We start from the raw sequence: 14,306 nt of genomic DNA on the forward strand, positions 1-14,306 counted from the left end.
TATAGATACGTTGGAGACGTATCAAGCATCCCCAAGCTTAATTCCTGCTTGTCCTCGAGTAGGTAAATGATAAAAACAAAAAATTTGATGCGGAGTGCTACTTCGCATAATTTTAATGTAATTCTTCTTAATTGTGGTATGAATATTCAGACCCGAAAGATTCAAGACAAAAGTTTAATATTGACATAAAAATAATAATACTTCAAGCATACTAACAAAGCAATTATGTCTTATCAAAATAACATTGCTCAAGAAAGTTGTCCCTACAAAATCATATAGTCTGGCTATGCTCTATCTTCACAACACAAAATATTTAAATCATGCACAACCCCGATGACAAGCCAAGCAATTGTTTCATACTTTCAGTGTTCTCAAACTTTTTCAATCTTCATGCAATACATGAGCGTGAGACATGGACATAGCACTATAGGTGGAATAGAATGGTGGTTGTGGAGAAGACAAAAAGGGAGAAGATAGTCTCACATCAACTAGGCGTATCAACGGGCTATGGAGATGCCCATCAATAGATATCAATGTGAGTGAGTAGGGATTGCCATGCAACGGATGCACTAGAGCTATAAGTATGTGAAAGCTCAAAAAGAAACTAAGTGGGTGTGCATCCAACTTTCTTGCTCATGAAGACCTAGGGCATTTTGAGGAAGCCCATCATTGGAATATACAAGCCAAGTTGCATAATGAAAAATTCCCACTAGTATATGAAAGTGATATCATAGGAGACTCTCTATCATGAATATCATGGTGCTACTTTGAAGCACAAGTGTGGTAAAAGGATAGTAGCATTGTCCCTTCTCTCTTTTTCTCTCATTTTGTTATTTGGGCCTTTTCTCTTTTTTATGGCCTCTTTTCTTTCTCTTTTTTTTCGTCCGGAGTCTAATCCCGACTTGTGGGGGAATCATAGTCTCCATCATCCTTTCCTCACTGGGACAATGATCTAATAATGATGATCATCACACTATTATTTTTCTTACAACTCAACAATTACAACTCGATACTTAGAACAAAATATGACTCTATATGAATGCCTCCGGCGGTGTACCAGGATATGCAATGAATCAAGAGTGACACGTATGAAAGAATTATGAATGGTGGCTTTGCCACAAATATGATGTCCACTACATGATCATGCTAGGCAATATGACAATGATGGAGTGTGTCATAATAAACGGAACGGTGGAAAGTTGCATGGCAATATATCTCGGAATGGCTATGGAAATTCCATAATAGGTAGGTATGGTGGCTGTGTTGAGGAAGGTATATGGTGGGTGTATGATATCGGCGAAAGGTGCGCGGTATTAGAGAGGCTAGCAAAGGTAGAAGGGTGAGAAAAGTGTGTATAATACATGGACTCAACATTAGTCATAAAGAACTCATATACTTATTGTAAAAATCTACAAGTTATCGAAGCAAAGTATTACGCGCATGCTCCTAGGGTGATAGATTGGTAGGAAAAGACCATCGCTCGTCCCCGACCTCCACTCATAAGGAAGACAATCAATAAATAAATCATGCTCCGACTTCATCACATAATGGTTCACCATACGTGCATACTACGGGAATCACAAACTTTAACACAAGTATTCTTCAAATTCACAACTACTCAACTAGCACAACTTTAATATCACCATCTTTATATCTCAAAACAATTATCAAGCATCAAACTTCTCATAGTATTCAACACACTCTTAAGAGAATTTTATTATTCTTGAATACCTAGCATATTAGGATTTTAAGAAAATTACCATGCTATTTAAGACTCTCAAAATAATATAAGTGAAGCATGAGAGATCAATAGTTTCTATAAAACAAATCCACCACCGTGCTCTAAAAGATATAAGTGAAGTACTAGAGCAAAACTACATAACTCAAAAGATATAAGCGAAGCACATAGAGTATTCTAACAAATTCCAAATCATGTATGGCTCTCTCAAAAGGTGTGTACAGAAAGGATGATTGTGTTAAACTAAAAAGTAAAGACTCAAATCATACAAGACGCTCCAAGTAAAACACATATCATGTGGCGAATAAAAATATAGCTCCAAGTAAAGTTACCGATAGAAGTAGACAAAAGAGGGGATGCCTTCCGGGGCATCCCCAAGCTTTGGCTTTTAGGTGTCCTTAGATTATCTTGCGGGTGCCATGGGCATCCCCAAGCTTAGGCTCTTGCCACTCCTTGTTTCATAATCCATCAAATCTTTACCCAAAACTTGAAAACTTCACAACACAAAACTTAAAGTAGAAAATCTCGTGAGCTCCGTTTGCGAAAGAAAACAAAAGACCTCTTCAAGGTACTGTAATGAAATAATTCTTTATTTATATTGGTGTTATACCTACTGTATTCCAACTACTCTATGGTTTATAAACTATTTTACTAGCCATAGATTCATCAAAATAAGCAAACAACACACGAAAAACAGAATCTGTCAAAAACAGAATAGTCTGTAGTAATCTGTAGCTAGCGCAAGATCTGGAACCCCAAAAATTCTAAAATAAATTGCTGGACGTTAGGAATTTATATATTAATCATATGAAAAAATAATTAACTAAATATCACTTTCCAAATAAAAATGGCAGCAGTTCTCGTGAGCGCTAAAGTTTCTGTTTTTTACAGCAAGTGTAACAAGACTTTCCCCAAGTCTTCCCAACGGTTCTACTTGGAAAAAACACTAATTAAACACAAAAAACACAACAAAAACAGAGGCTAGATAAATTATTTATTACTAAACAGGAGAAAAAATCAAGGAATAAAAATAAAATTGGGTTGCCTCCCAACAAGCGATATCGTTTAACGCCCCTAGCTAGGCATAACAAGCAAGGATAGATCTAGGTATTGCCATCTTTGGTAGGCAATCCATAAGTGGCTCTCATAATAGATTCATAAGGTAATTTAATTTTCTTTCTAGGAAATTGTTCCATGCCTTTCCTTAATGGAAATTGGAATATAATATTTCCTTCCTTCATATCAATAATTGCACTAATCGTTCTAAGGAAAGGTCTACCAAGAATAATAGGACATGAAGGATTGCAATCTATGTCAAGAACAATAAAATCTACGGGCACATAATTCATATTTGCAACAATAAGAACATCATTAATTCTTCCCATAGGTTTCTTAATAGTGGAATCCGCAAGGTGCAAGTTTAAAGAGCAATCATCAAAATCACGGAAACCTAACAGATCACACAAAGTCTTTGGAATCGTGGAAACACTAGCACCCAAATCACATAAAGCATAGCATTCATGATCTTTAATTTTAATTTTAATAGTTGGTTCCCACTCATCATAAAGCTTTATAGGGATAGAAACTTCCAATTCAAGTTTTTCTTCATAAGATTGCATCAAGGCATCAACGATATGTTTAGTAAACGCTGTATTTTGACTATAAGCATGAGGAGAATTTAGCACGGATCGCAACAAGGAAATACAATCAATCAAAGAGCAATTTTCATAGTTAAATTCCTTGAAATCCATAATAGTGGGTCTAGCAACATCTAGGGTTTTAATTTCTTCAATCCCACTTTTATCAATTTTAGCATCAAGATCAACAAATTCTGAATTCTTGGAACACCTTCTAGGTAAACGTGGATCATATTCAGTCCCATCATTATTAAGATTCATATTGCAAAACAAAGATCTAATAGGGGACACATCAATAACTTTTAGATCTTAATCTTTATTTTCATAGCAATCCGGTTTAGCAGCCATCTTATTAACTAAGGTAGCCTGCCTATCCGAAATTTCAGAAGTTAATTTCTCAAGATGAACAATTTGGGATCTTAAACCATCGAATTCTTTAGACATATCATCAAGCTCTTTATTCATAAAACTTTTCTGTTCTTTAAGCTCATTTCTGAAGAAACTATTATGCTCAAATTGCAAAACCATGAAACTCCTGACATTGCTTTCGATCTCTTCTAACCTTTTAAGGTGAAGGTCACCAAATTTAGGTAGAGCCATAGTGACAAGCAAGCAAACTAACACACAAGCAAACAAAAAGCAAGCGGGCAAAAAGATACAAATAGAGAAAGAGAGGGAGGATAGAGAGAGAGGGTGAATAAAACGGCAAGGGTGAAGTGGGGGAGAGGAAAACGAGAGGCAAATGGCAAATAATGTAATGCGGGAGATAAGGGTATGTGATGGGTACTTGGTATGTTGACTTTTGCGTAGACCTCCCTGGCAACGGCGCGAGAAATCCTTCTTGCTACCTCTTGAGCACTGCGTTGGTTTTCCCCGAAGAGGAAGGGATGATGCAGCAAAGTAGCGTAAGTATTTCCCTCAGTTTTTTAGAACCAAGGTATCAATCCAGTAGGAGGCTACGCGCGAGTCCCTCGTACCTGCACAAAACAAATAAATCCTCGCAACCAACACGAATAGGGGTTGTCAATCCCTACACGGCCACTTACGAGAGTGAGATCTAGTAGATATGATAAGATAATAGTTTTGGTATTTTAGTGATAAAGATGCAAAGTAAAATAAAAGAAAAGGAAATAACTAAGTAGTAGGAGATTAATATGATAAAGATAGACCCGGGGCCATATGTTTCACTAGTGGCTTCTCTCAAATGAATAAGTATTCTATGGTGGGTGAACAAATTACTGTTGAGCAATTGACAGAACTGAGCATAGTTATGAGAATATCTAGGTTCGATCATGTATATAGGCATCACGTCCGAGACAAGTAGACCAACTCATGCCTGCATCTACTACTATTACTCCACTCATCGACCGCTATCCAGCATGCATCTAGAGTATTAAGTTAAAAACAGAGTAACGCCTTAAGCAAGATGACATGATGTAGAGGGATAAACTCATGCAATATGATGAAAACCCCATCTTGTTATCCTCGATGGCAACAATACAATACGTGCCTTGCTGCCCCAACTGTCACTGGGAAAGGACACCACAAGATTGAACCCAAAGCTATGCACTTCTCCCATTGCAAGAAAGATCAATCTAGTAGGCCAAACCAAACTGATAATTCAAAGAGACTTGCAAAGATAACCAATCATACATAAAAGAATTCAGAGAAGATTCAAATATTGTTCATAGATAGACTTGATCATAAACCCACAATTCATCGATCTCAACAAACACACCGCAAAAATAAGATTACATCGAATGGTTCTCCACAAGAGAGGGGGAGAACATTGTATTGAGATCCAAAAGGAGAGAAGAAGCCATCTAGCTAATAACTATGGACCCGTAGGTCTGAGGTAAACTACTCACACTTCATCGGAGGGGTTATGGTGTTGATGTAGAAGCCCTCCGTGATCGATGCCCCCTCCGGCGGAGCTCCGGAACAGGCCCCAAGATGGGATCTCGTGGATACAGAAAGTTGTGGCGGTGGAATTAGGTTTTTGGCTCCGTATCTGATCGTTTGGGGATACGTAGGTTAGGAGGAAGGAGTACGTCGGTGGAGCAACAAGGGGCCCACGAGGGTGGAGGGCGCGCCTGGGGGGGTAGGTGCGCCCCCTACCTCGTGGCCTCCTCTTTTGTGTCTTGACGTAGGGTCCAAGTCTCCCGGGTCTTGTTTGTTGAGAAAATCACGTTCCCGAAGGTTTCATTCCGTTTGGACTCCGTTTGATATTCCTTTTCTTCGAAACCCTAAAACAGGCAAAAAACAGCAATTCTAGGCTAGGCCTCCGGTTAATAGGTTAGTCCCAAAAATAATATAAAAGTGGAAAATAAAGCCCAATAATGTCCAAAACAGTAGATAATATAGCATGGAGCAACCAAAAATTATAGATACGTTGGAGACGTATCAAACACCATCTCAAAAGATAAGTTAGAAAGAATTACACTCCGGATTGCAAGACGAAGAATGCTTGAACTCCTCAGAAAAGATTCTTGATGAACACTTCGAGAAGGAATTAAATCCTTTATGAATCATCATATAGAGCCTCCATGAAGAACTCCGGTAATAAAAGAATGATCAAACGAAAGGAAAGAGAAGTTGAAAACACAAGGTGAATCCTTGCAATGATTTAGATGAATCTTCGTGGTGATATAATTGAGATAGGTTGGAACTCTTGGAAAAGAAAAGATAAAGCATCTCAAACCGAGAATGTGATATGATGAACCACTCCGGAAAGCAGGAATTGAATTTACTCAATGAAACAAGAATAAGAATTACATTATGCTTATCCTTCACCAATTTAAATTGATGACAAGCAATGGATTTGGCATGCTACTTATTCTCGTAGAATGGGTTAAGATAGATATGGCGCAAACTTGAATAAGGTCCTCAATGATCCACCGGTAGAATTGAAACAACGAATAAATTGATATGATAAACGAAGGAAGAAGAATCTTGGAAGAACCACCATAAGAATTAAAAATGAACAAAGAAAAGATAAGGAAAACACCGGGAAGAATTATAAAAGAACAGAGAAACTTGAGAGATTATAAATACATGAGAACGGAGAGATCATGAACTGATTAGAGGAGATTTGAATGATACACTGGTATGATTTGGAGAATGAGAGCTGAAAGCTGGAATGAATAATTCTGAGATGATGGGCTCCAGAGAAACAAACTGAAAATACTCCTGAATTGCTCCGGATGGGTGGAAGAATTCTCACAATCGAAAACAATTATGAGAGGATGGCATAAGGCTAGAACCATGAATCTTTGAAATAACGTGTAAAATTTGGAGGAAAACTCTTCTTCGGTCTTCAAGATTTGAGAATGACGACGAGAAACACCACCATGAATTGTTGAGGTACTCCGGAAGAATCAAAAGCGAAGAGGTTGAGCCAACGATGAAAAGAATTTGACCGATCTTGGAGAAATACATATGACTGATGATAATTCATTCTTATGTCAAACTTGGAAAATAATTTGAGAGTAACTCCGGGAAAATAGAGGAGTCGGATAAGATCCTGGGAAAAGACCTGTGGGTTAGGGCCCACTCAAAAGAAACACCGTTGAACGATTATTTGAAAAGAGAGATTGCACCGGTTGAATTAAATGGCTTGAATGAGATACCAATCTCGAAAGAGCTTGAACGAATGCAGAGTGGAAACACGAATCTTCAAGATATCTTCAGTGCTCCGGAACAATTGAATAGCAAGCAGGGAATGATTATGAGGTGCACCGGTATGGGAAAAATATTTGAAACGAGGAAAAGGGATATGATCAGCAAAGCTTGAATTGAATCCACCGGAGAAGAAAGAGAACGAATAATGATGAACTTGTAGAGCATCTTCACGAGAACCACCGGGTAAGAACATTGATTGAAAATAATGAAGAGACTTCACATGAATAAAATGGATACTTGATTAAGAAATCTGAATCCTTGAAGAAAAGGGTGGGTGGGCGGGAAAACAAAGACAACTTGGGGGCGGATGAAACGAGCACCGTTGAGAGAACTTAGAATTGAACTTGCGGATGTTGAAATGATCGGAACCACTTGAAGAGAAATGCATCGGTTGAAAAGGATTGACATGACAATCTCGATTATCATGAAGGATTGGCATTCACATAGGAGTATGAGAACACCACTTCAAAAAGGTATGGAATCAACACTTGACTTCGAAGCAACTCGAATACCACAATCAAAACAAAACAAAGGATTGGCTTGCAAAATAAGGCGGAACAAATATATGATAGATCCCATATCGTATCATGTGTCTGTTGGAAAAGATATTCTAGGAGATACTTGAATTCCCACTTATAAACTCCCGAAACTTTTTGGTTATGCAATCAGGTGTTGGGGATACAGGGGAAGCATAATATCTCACCCAAACTAGCAAAACCTACATCCAGCTGTATCCATCCTTCAACACATAACCAAGAAACCTTCAGAAATCATTTACCTCAACCTTTGAAAAGCATCTGTTATACGAGTTATGGCAATACTCCCAAACTCCCGCCCCAGTACTGGGTGGCGTCGAGGTTATCTCACCAACAACTGCATAAAAGAGATTTTCGATGTCGACGAAACTCAGGTATTCCAGAACTGCAACGATAAAATTGTGACGACAACACCTCGGAGCTCAACTCCCGGGACACTGCCACAACCCCTAAATGTCAGGAGGCACCAAGAACAATGTTCTCGTCACAAAACCATCGGAACGATTCCAAGATACCCGCGTGATCCTAAAAAAAAATTCATGAAATTTGAGAAGAGAAGAGTCAATATCTACGTCAGGAGGCCTCACCAGAGCGACGAAGGGACTAAGGAGTAAAAAGAATCCTACTCTCCATTATATATATAATCCTATAAGACTCAAAACATTTTTCTAGACTAAACAACGTCAGCGATTCGATCAAGCAGGGGGCTCCTAATTCAGGAATAGCTCTGATACCAACTTGTAACACCCATGATGCGGCTATATCTCCCACGTGTCGGAGCATCACTTAGAGGCATAGCCGCATAGTAGGCATGTTGCAAGAGGGGTAATCTTTACACATCCCATGTACTGAATAAGAAAGGGATAAAGAGTTGGCTTACAAACGCCACTTTACATAATACATAAATATAGCATTACATCATCCAGAATACAATCAAGGTCCGACTATGGAACCAAATAAAGAAAGACAACCCCTAATGCTAGATCCCCGATCGCCCCGACTGGGCTCCCTACTGATCAACTGGAAACGAAACAACACAATCGAACACGATCTTCATCGAGCTCCTCCTTGAGCTCGGTTGCGTCACCTGCACGGTTGTCATCGGCACCTGTAACTATTTGAAGTAATCTGTGAGTCACGGGGACTCAGCTATCTCACACCCTCGCGATCAAGACTATATAATCTTATGGGCAGGATAGGGTAGTGAGGTGGAGCTGCAGCAAGCACTAGCATATATGGTGGCTAACATACGCAAATGAGAGCGAGAAGAGAAGAAAAGCGCGGTCGTGAACTAGAAGTGATCAAGAGGTGATCCTGAAACTACTTACGTTCAACCATAACACAAGAACCGTGTTCACTTCCCGGACTCCGCCAGAAAGAGACCATCACGGCTACACACGCGGTTGATGCATTTTAATTAAGTCAAGTGTCAAGTTCTCTACAACCGGACATTAACAAATTCCCATCTGCCCATAATCGCGGGCACGACTTTCGAAAGTTCAAAACCCTGCAGGGGTGTCCCAACTTAGCCCATCACAAGCTCTCATGGTCAACGAAGGATATTCCTTCTCCCAGGAAGACCCGATCAGACTCGGAATCCCGGTTACAAGACATGTCGACAATGGTAAAACAAGACCAGCAAGACCGCCCGATGCGCCGACATCCTGATAGGAGCTGCACATATCTCGTTCTCAGGGCAACACCGGATGAACACTACGTATAGCTAAAACTAGCCCTCAGGTTTCCCCGAGGTGGCGCCGCAAGTGGCTCTGGTTCGGACCAACACTTAGACAAGCACTGGCCCGGGGGGGTTAAAATAAAGATGACCCTTGAGTCTGCAGAACCCAAGGGACGGTGATAGGTTGTTAGTGCAAATGTAAAACCAAGGTTGGGCCTTGCTGGAGGAGTTTTATTCAAAGCGAATTGTCAAGGGGTTCCCATAACACCCAATCGCGTAAGGAACGCAAAATCAAGGAACATAACACCGGTATGACGGAAACTAGGGCGGCAAGAGTGGAACAAAACACCAGGCATAAGGCCGAGCCTTCCACCCTTTACTAAGTATATAGGTGCATTAATTAAACAAGATATAATAATGATATCCCAACAATATCCATGTTCCAACATGGAACAAACTTCATCTTCACCTGCAACTAACAACGCTATAAGAGGGGCTGAGCAAAGCGGTAACATAGCCAAACAACGGTTTGCTAGGACAAGGTGGGTTAGAGGCTTGACATGGCAATATGGGAGGCATGATATAGCAAGTGGTAGGTATCACAGCATAGCAATAGAGCGAGCAACTAGTAAGCAAAGATAGAAGTGATTTCGAGGGTATGGTCATCTTGCCTACAAAGTTCTCAGAGTTGACGTAAGCTTGGTCCTCGTAAGCGTACTCAATGGGTTCCTCGATCACGAACTCGTCTCCCGGATCTACCCAAGGCAAGAACACAAGCAAAGGAAAACAACAATCAACCACGGTACAATGCGCAAGCAACATGATGCAAAACATGCCATGATATGTGAGATGTGGTATGCAATGCATATGCGTGCTCCAGAAGGAAAAGATTGAACCAGACATCAACTTGGCAATCCAAGAGTGCCGCTGGAAAGATGAGTTGATTTCGGTCGAAATCGATATAAAGATCACCGGAATCGGATGCACGGTTTGCAAATGGCGAGCAAAACAAGAATGACACAATTCTGCGATTAACAACACGATGCCATATAGAATGCAACAAGAAACTAAGCTACTGCACTCCAACATAACAACAAAGCACATGGCAGTGATATACTCAAGATGCTTGACAAAAGATGAACATTGAGCTACGGCTAAATCACACAAGAGCAGGTTCAAACAAGCATGGCAAAAGTGCAAAAAATAACAGCATCACAGACTTAGTGAGAAAACTAACATGTCAAGAATTAACATCAGAAAGCAATGTTTAGAGCAAGATAACAACATGCTACAGGATCAGATCATAGCAATACAAGGCATGACATGAATCTACTCAAAGCATATAACAATAGTCCCTTAATGACCATAAGCCAAAAAGGAACATGAAGATATGATGGCACCCATGTAAACATAGCAAGTTTCGTTAACATATTCAGACTTAGCAGAAAAACTGGACACGACATAAACAGAATTATGAAGGCACGTTTGCGAGCTCGATGCACTCAACACAAGGCATTGCATGAAAAACTAAGCATACTACCAGCAAGAAGACATGTTCAAGAAGCTATCCATGGCAAGAACAATCTCATAGCATGCATGGATCAACTACAACAACCTTGGCAAAATTGATTAACACGTAAACAATCTGCCAGGAACATTTTATAGCAAAAGTAGAGCAAGATTGAGTCATGCTAGGGCACTCCATAAATGCAAACAGGGGCATGGATGGATAGAGTGTAATCATATGTCAAAATCATCCTTATTGAACTTACCCAAAAGAAGCATTGATCTCTATGTAGCGATATGAATACATGGCATTAAAATAACAGCTAGGAAACGACTTGGTGAAATTCCAAGTCCCTGAAATCAGCAACATCACGAGAGCTACTTTGCGTGCATGTGCTAGTCACCACATTGATCACAAAAATACATGGCATACACCCCTGTAAAGATGGCATGACATAGCCCAAAACACATGTAGAGCTCATGCCCATATGGAGCACACAATAATCGTGGCAAAAATGACAAATGCTCATAAGCTGATAAGAAACAGGAACTAACATTTTATAGCACTCTTGCATCAAACATTTGGGCATCAAGATGGACTCAAACAAGCATGGCACAATGGAACAAAATGAAGAGCACAACATGATGAACATTTGATATCTCATGCATGCAAAACGGATCTACGGATGAGAAGTTATGGCATGATGAATAGTGCTTGAAATTATTGCAGACTGAAAAGACTTGGAGAAAAAGAGGGGGGGTTAGACCTCAGATCTAGGGTTGACTCAGGGGAACGCGGATCGAGGATGACCGGAGCGGGCTCGACGGAGAGGAGGGAGACGACGGTGACCGATCTGGAGAGGGGGAGGAGGTGGCCGGAGCTCACTACCGGCGACGAGGAGCAGAGGAGGCGGCGGGGCGCGCTGCGGACGGAGCGGGTGGCGGCGGCGGTGCCCCGCGGCGGCGGCCGGCGCAGGCGACGGAGAGGCGCGGCGCAGGGCGGCGAAGGCGGCGCCGGCGGACGCGGAATGGAGAAGAACTCCGGTGGCGGCGCGGGATAAGCGGCGGAGAGGCGCGGGCGCGCGGCGGTGCGCGCGGGCCGAGCGGGCCGGCTGCGGGCCCCGCGGGCCGGGCGGCGGGCCGTGGTGGCGGAGGCCACGTGGCAGGCGCTGAGAGGCTGGGAGCGGCGGCGCGGTTACGTCCGGTCCGGGACGGACATGTCCAGCGGGCGAGAGGGGAAAGATCTAGGGTTTCATCCGGGACTTCGGAGGGAAGATGTTTTTATAGGTAGAGGAAGCTAGGAGAGTCCAAATGGGGTGCGGTTTTCGGCCATGCGATCGTGATCGAACGGCCGAGAGGATGGAGGGGGTTTGAAAGGGTTTTCGGCCACTTTGGAGGGGTGTTGGGCTGCAACACACACGAGGCCTTTACGGTTCCTCGGTTAACCGTTGGAGTATCAAACGGACTCCAAATGGCACGAAACTTGACGGACGGTCTACCGGTGGCGTACCAAGGCCGCTTGGAAAATCTGGGTCCATTCGAGAAAATTTAACGCCCGCTCACGAAAAAAGACAAAAGGGGGCGCCGGAGGACATAAGAGAGCCGGAATGCAAAACGGACAACGGGGAAAATGCTCGAATGCATGAGACAAACACGTATGCAAATGCGATGCACATGATGACATGATATGAAATGCATGACACGCAAACAAATGACAAGGCAACAACAACGAATAACTGGAAGACACCTGGCGCAATGGTCTCGGGGCGTTACAGTAAGCCGCCACATCAAATAACGGAGCCGTCGTGCACACAACCGACGGAAACCGACGCTAAGTTAACCCTAGAAAGAAGAAACCCACATTAGCCCGCGTGATCACTGTGTATATCACGACGAGCAGCACTACCAGAACAAGATGTGCGATGACCTGGACCGCCGGAAAGCTAGGTTACCCGCCCCGCTAGGTTAACCACTACGACGATAACAGCGGCAGGATGCTGCCGCGAGCAAGACAAATATGGGGAAACGGGATACGGTGCCTGCGAGCGCTGGAGGTTCACGACGGTGCCGCGCGCGCTCTCGGACGAGATCACTGCCGCCGATATTTCTACAGAACCTCAACAGAATGATGGAAGAGCTGCGTGAATGATGGAGCTGCGTGATTGATGTATCGGCCGTCGGCAGGTCATACCTGGTCGTGGGGTCGTGTCATCTTTTTTTCGAGATGTCACCGTATACAGACGTATGGGTTATACGGGTTATACGGGGCTTGGATATGGGCAGCGGCAGGCCGGAGAAAAAAAAATATGACGGGGATCAAGAATACCCCTAGGAAATTGAGTTAGGGGGGTGAACCGGAGCAAGGCTCCTGTCTATCGGGCATGAACCCTGTTCGTGACATTTCAAGCAGGGTGCCCTCTTCCAGACTTGTTCTCTGAATATGAAACCACAGGTCCAAGTAAGCACGCGCGGAGGAAAACGATTGCATGCATATCCAATCGCACCGCTGCGCAACTACGTACGTACGTGCTTGGGCCGCCTATACCGTGCACCACGATGCACGTCAGACAAAGTGAACGCGTGCTTCTCCCGTGATGCATCCACACGCCTCAAACTGGCTGGCCGATGGCTATTTAAGCTCGATCTTCTCCCATATCGATCTGCACCAAGACAGCTTACTACTAGCTAGCTAGAGATCAGTTAACAGCTGATTGTGGACACCAGCTACGTACGTACACATCCTCGCTCACAGGTTGCAAAATGGCTTCTCTCTCGAGTAGTCCATGGCTTCATCTCCTACTGCTTCTCGTGGCCATGGGCGGCACGTTCGCGGCCGCCGGTGGCAGCGGGAACCCCACCGCCGGGTTCCAGAAGGTGCAGCTCGCCGACGGCGATTTCCAGGTGCAGAGCCCGTACAACGTGCCGGAGAGCCAGCGGTTCCAGTACCGCAACGGTGTGCGGACGTTCTGGGTGCACCGAAATGACAAGCCCTTCAACACCGTCACCCACACCAACCCGCGCTCTGAAGTCAAGCTCCGGGTAAGTACATAGCAGCACATTGTTGAGATTCCTCCTGCCATGGAGTCACATAATATATGATCTATGCGCTTCCAGGGTCACGACTACTCGTCGGGGGTGTGGCAATTCGAGGGCTATGGCTACGTGCCGTCGGGGACCTCCGGCGTGTCGGTGATGCAGATCCACAACGAGGAGGGCGCCGCGCACTCGACGGTGTTGATGTTGCACGTCTACGACGGCGTCCTTCGGTTCTACAGCGGGGCGGCCATCGAGCCCGACATCTACGACCGGTGGTTCCGCCTCAACGTGATGCACGACGTCGGCGCGTCCACGGTGGCCGTGTACGTCGACGGCGAGCGAAAGTTCAGCACCAGCGTGACCCCCAGCGAGTCCTACTACTTCAAGTTTGGGGTGTACATGCAGCACCATGACCAATCCAGCTGCATGGAGTCACGATGGACCAACGTCACGCTTTATACTAAGCACTAGGCGGTAGATAGCCATGTCTGTTT

The 14,306-nt window shown here is 43.5% G+C and overlaps 1 pseudogene; it reads right to left on the reverse strand.

Annotated features, from left to right (window-relative positions):
- Positions 1-4,169: 4,169 nt before the first annotated feature.
- The window catches only part of LOC119271257, an 83,112-nt pseudogene continuing 72,975 nt past the window's right edge, over positions 4,170-14,306 (reverse strand).

Source organism: Triticum dicoccoides, chromosome 3A, assembly GCF_002162155.2.
Source record: "Triticum dicoccoides isolate Atlit2015 ecotype Zavitan chromosome 3A, WEW_v2.0, whole genome shotgun sequence".
In the NCBI taxonomy this organism is placed as follows: Eukaryota; Viridiplantae; Streptophyta; class Magnoliopsida; order Poales; family Poaceae; genus Triticum; species Triticum dicoccoides.